The sequence below is a fragment of the Coffea arabica genome, chromosome 4c, assembly GCF_036785885.1.
Source record: "Coffea arabica cultivar ET-39 chromosome 4c, Coffea Arabica ET-39 HiFi, whole genome shotgun sequence".
Classification (NCBI taxonomy): domain Eukaryota; kingdom Viridiplantae; phylum Streptophyta; class Magnoliopsida; order Gentianales; family Rubiaceae; genus Coffea; species Coffea arabica.
In genome coordinates, this window is record NC_092316.1 from 51,171,216 (window position 1) to 51,181,283 (window position 10,068).

Below are 10,068 nucleotides of genomic sequence, written 5' to 3' on the forward strand. Positions count from 1 at the left end.
GTCTATGCACTAACATAGAAGCTGTGGTTGCAAATGGGCAACAATTTGCAAACTTCACCGATCTTGAAGCCCTCCAAGCACACAGCACATTCCTTGTTGGGGTCTTTTTCCTTGTATTAGAAGATGAGTATTTATAGAAAATATCACATGCGTATTAGCTGTTTGTGAGAATGATTGTTTGAAAGATGAGTTTTTATAGTTGGGTTCTCTGCCTGGGATTGAGTTGAATAACATGCAACAAAAAAATATGGTTTTTAGTCATTTTCTTTCCATTTCTTTTATTTGGTTTTTTCGTAAATGGATATATATGGTTTTTGTGGATAATCCATATAAATCCACTTAATTTAATGATTTTACTTTGGCCAACCATTTAAAATCAATATTATAAATGGATAATCAAAATCTATTTAATTATGGATTATAGCGGCATTGTATGGACTGGTAGTATCCATTTTCAGTATTAGAAAACAGTAAAAATTTTTGAATAATTGACTTCGGTTGACCCAAATAATTTATTTGTCTGGCATCCAGTTTTCTTTTTGAGCTATCTCTTATTTTCTGACCGTTACACTTTCCCAATTCACAAACCAACAAAACCTGTCTCGTACTTGCCCTCTCTCTTTCTTCCCCTTCTTTATCACCTCCAACCAGACGCTGCATCCCCATTAATTCATACCTCTGCTTCTACGACAAGCCTCCATTTACTAAGAAATAACAAGCTAATTTTCACAGATAATTGCACCAATACAATGCGGATTGGAGAAAGCGGCTGAAATTTTCCTCGGTCATAACGATTCTGGCCAAGAAAGCTCTAGGAATCAGACCTTGCCACTGACCTTCTTCGTCGACACATAAATCTCCACTGCGCTCAATTCATCTGCCCAAGTATGTTTTGCTGGCTTTGTTCCAATAAATCTATTTTTTTTATTCATTTGTATGGTTCTTCAGTAGACTCTTCAGATTTATGGTAAAAAGCTACCGAAATGTCTGCTGCCCATAGGTCCTGCTTCTGAAAAATTAGGGTTCAATAATTTATGACCGAGATTATATTTAATTGCTCATAATTAGTGTCAACAAAATTAACTATAGCTGAGGGAGGTAGTATGACTATAAATACACTTGAAATAACTTAGATATAGGATGTCTAATTTTATTCGATGCTAAAAACACCGTGATACAATGTTTTTGTTTAAATTCCATCATGTTTGCTTTGGTGTCTTTGTTGATTGAATGCGCTTGGATCCGATTTTTGCTCAGCTGTACTAGTTACCATTCTGCCGTCCCATTGCTAGAGGAGGTCATAATGCTTCTGTTTTTTTTTTTTGTAGTAACGCAGTCCGGAACTTTGGTTCCCCCAATATTAGATTGGAACACATTTATATGCCTTTGAAACGCCATCGAGTCTATAAGAGCAGCGGTAAGACCACTATACAAGTTCACTAAGTGTTTGATTGTCTATAGTATTGCAAGGTTGTTATTTCTTGCCTTTCATTCTATATAACATTTGTTTCTGATCCAACAATAACCACATGGACTCCGTAGGAATGTGCAATTTATCGAACAACTATAACTTCCATCTTTTATTATGTCTTTCTATTATACACAACTCACAATTTCTTGAGTCTTTGTAATTCATTTCTATGTAGTCCGGCCAGCACATTCCCAGACCGATTTAAACGATTTGGGTGCTTGTGCAAGAAACTACTTCGTAAAGGTAATACTTGCCTCCTAGTCTGTAGTAATGAAGTTATAGGCAATGGAACTGACTTTTTCTTAAGCAACCTGGCTGTATACGCTTATTAATATATGATTTTGTTGCGGTAGATGACTGATGAATTTGAAGTAACTGATTGGAAGAATCACCCAACACTTGAGTCATCATTTGTTGCCACACTTGTAGAGTGACATAGGAATGGTGCTTGGGACAAGTTCCAAAAGGGCAGGTCGAACTGGCATCATCTAACCCTACACATGAATGACAAGTGCCAAGTTAATTTGAAGTGGGAATAATACCGATCCAAAATTTACCGATTAGAATCTGAGTGGAAATGTTTTATCAAGCTAAATGGGATGTCCGGGTCTACGGCAGAGACAGGAGTTGGATTTAATTCACAGTTGCTGTGCTTTCAGGCCACAAGGGAGAAATGGAGCGCTCTTACGCGAGTAAACTTAATCAAATTAACTTCCGCTGATGCCTATGATCTATTGACTGCATTGTTGAAATTTTTTGGCAAGTTTGCTTGAGGACTTTCATATGACAACTCTTGTATTTTGTATGATACTTTATTAAATTTCAGTTAATTATGATTAATGGGCTGTGTATCTATTAAAGATGTGGAAAAATGCTAGAAATTTTTTTCGAATTATTTGCCATCTTCTTATAAGGAACAATATGTAGACGGACCTGCCATAAAATTCTTGGTTGCTTCCCTTTTATTATTAGTTTCTGTACAAAGCCTTTAGGTATGACAGTCTTATTGCATTATGGATTTAATAGACGGTACAATAGTCTAGGAAATGCTATTGCTATGCCTTAACAAAATGTATATGATACACAAAACGAGACAATTATATTAAGCAGATTAGTACTGAGTTTCTGGTTGTCTGACCAAACGAGTGGTGTGTTTCGTAAAGCCATATTCATATATTTGCTACCATCCTTTTTGGTTGTCTACTGCCCTCTTATATCTTTTATTTATGTCCTCTTTGTTTATGTAATGGTAGCTGGTCAATATTTCAAAACTGCTATAGGTTGTCAATATCTAAGTTATTTCAACTTATTATATACATGCCTTCTACCTGAAAATTGCACTTTCTACTTGGTTCAACCCATGTCCTTTCACTTGACTTGCAGGAAAATAAATTCTTTGCAAGGTTCAAAGAAGGACGAAGCTGTGACTGTTTCTTTGAACTGACTGAAATCCTTCAGGACAGATCTGCCACAGGCAAGCATGCCCAATCGTCCGCCCAGAGTGATGTCCATCACTCTCCGTGGTCTGCTGAAAAGACAACTAGTGCTGCATCAAGGGTCAAGAGAAAGGCAAAGGTAGATGAACCTACGTCAGTGTTTTGGGTGATGATGTTTACATTCCTGTTGTAGATGAAGATGTCGAATTTGTTGGTAGTAAGCCTGGTAAACGACAAGCCTCCAGTCGAGGGACTTCGTCCTATGATGGGTCTAGGAGTATTAAGTCTCAAAAGACTGGTGAGGCTCTACGAGATACAGCCTGCAACATAGCAAATTGTCACATATTAGGATTGATGAAAACACGTGACATAATGAGTGGTGTGTGGCTGCTTTGAAGGTTTGGGACAAGAGCTATCCGAAACATGAGCCTGTACATCTACGGAACCAGAAACGGCTTGCATGCATGAAGGAGTTCGCAAGCAGTGAGCGGTGGTGCCACATGTTCCTCTAATCGGATGAAAGTTTCCAATATTACTACGCCGATACCATTCTTGACCCCCAAACCCCCTCGTGCCTAGGTAGAATGAATAAGTTCGTGAGTTAGGAACAGCATGGGATGCTATGTTGGGCTGTTTTCGGTCACTGGAGATGCGGTGACCAATTTTGGCTTATTATTCATCCCACTAAGCATTCCCATGGATCCACTTTATTGTAGCTTTCATGTTTTATTGGATGAGTACTTGTAGTACGTTTGTAATAATTATGGGATGAATTCGTTTTCTGAACTGTTGTGGATTTTTCTTAATTGTGCATGTGGCATGGGTGGTCACCAAATGATGTTGTCTTAACTCTATTGCTTGAGGACTTCTTGATACTAATTTTGGATGCGTCGAAACTTGTTCTTTATCGCCAACAGGGAGCAATTTTACAAATTGACAAGTTATTGGATAATATTTTTTGATTGATATGTATGCTTATGTGTATATATCCACATATAAAAATTTGCTTCATATATAATCAAATATATATGTATGAATGCCCAGGTATTTGCTATCAAAATTGCCAAGTACATATGTATATATTTGTTGTTGTTGTTCGCAAATGAACACGATTGGAAAAGTTGGTCAACCATTTTTTTCATGTAAAATTTGCCATATTTGGTTCTAACCAGCTTCCTGTTGCATATATATTGATTTCAAATTCCAATGGTCAATGAATGACTTCGGGAATACTTCAGTAGGAGTTGGACTATATTCTATGGCTGGTCAGCTTTGCATTGTATCTATAAGTGGTTCCTTACGCATCTGTCTAGCCTATAACATTAAAGTTGCAATCAGTTTCACGTGCCTGCAAAATTGGCAAAAGATGCGCCCAATATAGTAAAAAGAAGGAAATGCACATGGGTAGATTGATTCTGTACATAGCTTTTTTGCAGCCTTATGTCAAATTTGTACAGCCTTCTTTTTTGGCTTTGTGCAATGGTTAATTTGTTGTTGGTTAAGTTCCCGACACTATTATTTCATATATAGAATAGAATTAAATATTTGGTTATCAAAAATATCGGTAGGAATTGCTTATAAAGTGTCGGTAGGAATTACTCACTCATATATTCCTACCAAAACTTGCCTCTGGCATTTTTATACTCAATCAAACATCTCGTCAGCGATCCTTAGGGCAACGGCATTACAAAGTCTCTCAAATATATATATGTGAGTATTCTTATACCTTGCAACTGCAATTTTATCTAAACTTCCCATCCTTATATCTTTTTTGCTTTCATGTTTAAAGCCAAGTAATTTATTTTCCAAAAATTGTACATCTCAGTTTTGGGTTGGCTATGTTTGCTTCAGTATTAGTAAGATAAAAGAAACTCGTCAAGTAAGTTGGACAGAAAATAGAGGGTGGTGAGTTTTTCATAGAAATTTAATACAAAACGTATATTTTAACAAATAGCAACAAAAGTTGTAGCTGGAACATACACTGTCATTCTTTTATTATTTCGCAAAAAAAGGGAAAATATTTTCCACGTGGATAGTTTCATGCGTTTATGTGAAATTTTAGTGAGCAGGGGATATGTACCGCAAAACCCACACAAAATGATTCGTATAGAAGAGGCAATGTGTGTATGACCTTAGTTATGTTAAGCCACAATCATCGTATGCGTTGTCTGGCTGAGCGATTCCAGCACTCCCCGGAGACCATATGTAGGAATATTCATGAGGTGCTACGAGGGATCTGTGACTTAGGGCAACATCTCATTTGTCCTAAGAATCAGAACGAGGTCTATCCAAAAATTTACACGGATCGGCGATTCGCTAATTGGTTCATGGTACTTTAATTCTACTAATATAATGCAACAAATTTCTTTCAGTTAGCTTTATTTCACATATTTAAAAAAATTTTTACATACGAAGTAGCCCATATTTTAAATGTATAGAACGCTGTAGTTGCAATGGATGGGACGCATGTTCCAGCATATCTTTCACCTAGAGAGCAAGTGGCATACATGAATAGGCATGGGCAAGCAACTCAAAACGTTTTAGCAATTTGTAATTTTGATATTCGCTTTTCATATATTTATGCTGGTTGGGAAGGGAGCGCACATGATGCACGTGTCTCGAATGGAGCACTAACAGGGCCAACACATTTTCCTATGCCTCCAACAGGTGCACTCTAGATGTTATCAATTAAATATGGCAATATGTACTATAAAGCAAAAAGTAGTCCACTAGGATGAAATGTTTTTGACCACCAATTTTTTTTTATCGGTATTAGGAAAATACTATCTTGTTGACTCTGCATACATAAACATTCCCGGATTTCTTGCTCCGTATCGTGAAACACCTCGACAACCTGCACAGGGACGACGGGGATTTTTCTCACCACGATAACTTTTCAATAATCGGCATTCATCCCTTCGAAACGTAATTGAAAGATGCTTTGGGGTGCTAAAAAGGAGGTTCAGCATCCTTCACGGGTGTAGCGCCCCCACTTCTCCCTAAGGCGAACCAAAGGGTATCCGCGGGACGCCTGCCCAGCTCTCGCCAGGACTCACTACAATCCATCATTCAAAAGCTCGAAATACTTTAAGTAACTTCAATACATAATTAAAGTACTCCAAATATCTCACACTTACAATTATGCAGCTTCCAAGCTTAAATACAACCCAACGGAAAAGGGTACAATAGCCATCCGTTATAATATAACTTAAAGTTTTCAAAAGAAAACAATCTAGTACTACTCACGAGCACCCTTGGTCTCGAACCCTGTAAAAGAAAACCACAACGTGGGATGAGCTACACAGCCCAGTGAGGTTCCAAGACACTCTAACAATTCAAATAAATCAAGTAAGTTGGGCATATCATATGCATGGTTCAATGTTACACAATGGCGTGTTATCATGAGGTGATAATCATTGTACGAGTAATTTGAGATATTTATCATGGTATGAGACATTTATCATGAGACAGGTATCATGATATAAGTACATTGGTCAAGTAACAGGTATGGAGCATATCACAGGCATAGTTCAGGATTTCATGTTGACATTTTAGCATGAAACAATTATCATGATACAAGGTAAACATATACGGTAGGATACGGTGTTCCAGTGGAACTCTGTCGGTCATCTGCACCTTATGACTTCCGATCCCCACGGTACGGTCTGGCCATCGCCTTATCCCTCCAGTGGTAATACTCGAGTATACCGAAACGGTTGTCCAGGGTTCCAACCTACCCGACCGAGCCCAGTCCTGGCTCGAGTAGGTCAGTAACCGAGGCGGGGCCCAAGTTCAGCTTATAGCTTACAACATGCACAGGTAACAAAGTAATTCGACAAAAGTAAAAATTTATCATGTTTGGAGGTCGAGTGAGATAAAGTACACACTCGCCTTAAAACCGTGGCCCACTTCATATGAGCATATAATTTATGATAATCAAGTAATCAGGTGGTCAAGTAATCAAGTAAGTTGGTGATCACGTAAGCAGATAATCAAGTAGGCAAGTAACCACATAGATTAGAAAACGGTAAGTAAACACGATAAACGGTAAACGGTAAACGGTTAACGGTAGTAATTACGGTTAATTGGTAGACATATGTCATTTCAATAGGCCGCCATTGGCCGTTTTTCACTTTCACCACGTAAGAGTCGAGGAGATTCACTCCAACCGACTTATGCTTCCATAGCATAATTAATCATTTAAACACATCATGTAAATATGCTCTCCAAACATTTCATATCTAGTATTTCAAGTAATCACATAAGTATGCTCTTTAAGCATTTCATATCAATAGTTCAAATATACATACTTCAGGTGTTTCATGTCGAGCAATTCAAGTATACATTATTCAAATATGCATGAGTGTGGTAAATACTTAATGACCATGGGTTAAGCATGTCATAGACTTATTCCAATTACGTATTCCTATATGGAACACTCACCTAGTCAAAACAAGCGAGTAGTTCTCAAACAAGCGTTTTAGGTGTCCGCTCCGAGTTCCTCTGGGAGATTCCCTCGAGTGCCTGAGCAACAATAATCAACTACCACTCAAAATCATTCTAATTATCGAGGAAAATTGTACACTAGTACAATCTAAGAAATTAACGCAGAGGCAAGTCTAAGAGTTCGTGTAACTCGAGGTTCAAAAGTGGGTTTTAAAATACAAGACAAATCTGATTTCCATCTTTAAAATCAAATGTAAAACGATCAAATGATATTGAAGGAAAATGGAGGGTTTGAAACCTTTAGTTTCCTTTAAGTTAAAAAATTCCAGATTTAACAAGTAATATTTGAAAAATCATATTTCACTCTCCACAAGTCCAAAATTGGAAAACTTGGTACTGTTGGAATCCTCTTTCAAAGTACTAAAAGTTCTTAGAAGACACTTTTCCACGAATGTAAGTGAAAGGCACTCAAATTTTGGCTCAAAGTTGGTAACTTGAATTACCAAGACAGATTTAAGTTGGTTTTTGGCCAACTTTAGAAATTCGGCAAAATTCACTTGTTTTGAACTAACCTTTGAAATTTGGAAATCAATTAGTGTTGCAATCCAAGAGTATAACAAAACAAGCGGAACGAGAAACGGAGTTTCGAGCACCAAGATATAGTACCTCCAAGTTGCTGAAAAAGTTAAGACTGTTGGGCTATTTTCCAGGTTTAAAACTAGATTTGAAATATCATTTGGTCATCAAGTTGGCAGTGGAAATACATAAAACTTGGTACACTAAATCTTCCATATGTGAACAACATTTCTACCAAGTTTCATACAAAAACTCACACGGTAAGGTAGTCATTAAAACAACCAAAGTTTATGAAGAGTTTCAAGGCTAAACTACCTTCTCACTTTTCTTTTGTTTACAAACTTTTTGTACCATGAAATCAGTTCCAAATCTCTCCATTATTGAAACCAGGAGTTCATAAACATTCACTGAGCAATTTAAAGACCATTGACATCCAAATTTTCGAAATAAAACTCTCCAAATCAGATTTGGCCATTCGGCTAAGAGAAAACAAAAGTTTTCCAGATTCGATGAGCGAATTTTGTGACATCATTTGCATATCAAAATGGTCTTAGAATATTACCAAATTTTGTACAATTAAACCTCCATATGAGGATTACTCTTCTACCAAATTTCATTTGAAAATTCACACGGGAAGGTAGTTAACTAAACCATCAAAGTTCAGGAAATTTCCCAAGGTAAAACTGTCTTCTAGCTCTTCTTTCCTTTTTAAATATTTTGTCCAAAGCAACCAACCCAAATCTGGTTTATTTGTAAAACAAAGTCCAAGAAACATCTAATATAAAGTTTGGTAGATGTTGGACATCAAATTTTCCAAAACAACAAGTCCCAAATCAAGCTAGGCCATTTAACTAGTCAAAAGAGGATTTTTACTCACTGCATCAGTTTCGAAATATGGCCACAACTCACTCAATTCAACTTGGAATTGAGCGTAGTTGATGGCGTTAGAAATCTCTCTCATAAAGCTGAATTTTCTCAGAAGAAACCATTTCCAAATTCTATCCACAAACAGCTCGTTTTTGAGCATCAAGAAGAAATTTCTGTCCTGTCTCCTGGAGAGCAACGAAACAGGGCAGTGATTTTCAAACGAATGGTGTGGCTCACTCAAGTGGAACCAGAACGCGAATTTAGTACCAATGGAAAGCTGGGAATGTCTAGTTTCCAATGCCGCAAACGGCACTTGATTTCGACATCGGAGTAAAGAGTTATAGCCGATACAAAATGACTGCCTGGTCAATACGGGAATCATTTTCCAGATTTGCTAACTTTCGAAATCAATTCATTTGACCAACCAAATCATGTTATTTTTCAATGAAATTTTGTACACACTCACAATAACATGTAAACAACATAATCAAGCCATTAGAACTTCAAAATTTTGCACAAAAGTGGTCGGACAAGGCAGGGGTAAAATCGGAAACTTTTGCCTCTTGCACCCAATGAAATTTCTGTCAATTACACACCATTAATCCATCATTTTAACCACTAAACCAACAATATATCCACCATCAATCATCAAATCAGCAACAACCCAAGTGTGGGAATCCATAGAGCCCACTTTCACATTTTTCCAACAATATCAAGATACCCATACACATGCAATAGCTTAAGGATGCATTTCTACCATCATAAACCAAGCTTAAGGTGTAGGATGAGGTTATACCTCCTTGTTGCTTTAAACCAGAAATTTCGGTCCTCAAGATGCTCCAAGAAACCGTGAGAAACTCCTCCTTTTTCTAGCTAGATGATCTCTCCACGTGACAAGCTAAGTGTAGTTCAAATTTGGTGTGAATCCATGAAGTTTTTGTGCAAGAATTGAGGATGAAAATGGCAACTTTGTGTTGTGTTTTTGCTGCAGAGAATTCGGCCAAGAGAGAGACTAGGAGAGAGAGTGTTTGGTCTAAATTTAGCTTCTTAAGGAAGACACAATGTGTGGTGCAAAAATCATCCCCAAAGTCAACTCTCACTAGGGTGCGTTTGGGTGCGTTTGGGCGCGTTTCGGCTCGATTTCTCGCGCGTTTGGTTCACTAGTGCACTAAACCTCTAATGCACTTATATTCATGTAGATAATATTCACTCTTAATTATCCCGAAATAAGGGTCTAAAGTCCCTCAAATAAAGTCACGCGTGTGGAAACGT

At 37.4% G+C, this 10,068-nt stretch overlaps 2 long non-coding RNA genes across 2 annotated transcripts; one reads left to right on the forward strand and one right to left on the reverse strand.

Annotated features, from left to right (window-relative positions):
• The first annotated feature begins 1,829 nt into the window (after nucleotides 1-1,829).
• On the forward strand, nucleotides 1,830-3,686 carry LOC113729991 (uncharacterized). The gene is made up of 2 exons (XR_011812836.1): nucleotides 1,830-2,163; nucleotides 2,855-3,686. It is a non-coding gene; the product is annotated as an uncharacterized lncRNA (long non-coding RNA).
• A 2,304-nt stretch (nucleotides 3,687-5,990) lies between these two features.
• Nucleotides 5,991-9,821, reverse strand: LOC140005395 (uncharacterized). Its single transcript, XR_011813234.1, has 3 exons — nucleotides 9,593-9,821; nucleotides 7,351-7,431; nucleotides 5,991-6,174 (listed from the first exon to the last, which is right to left on the reverse strand). It is a non-coding gene; the product is annotated as an uncharacterized lncRNA (long non-coding RNA).
• Between the last annotated feature and the right edge of the window lie 247 nt (nucleotides 9,822-10,068).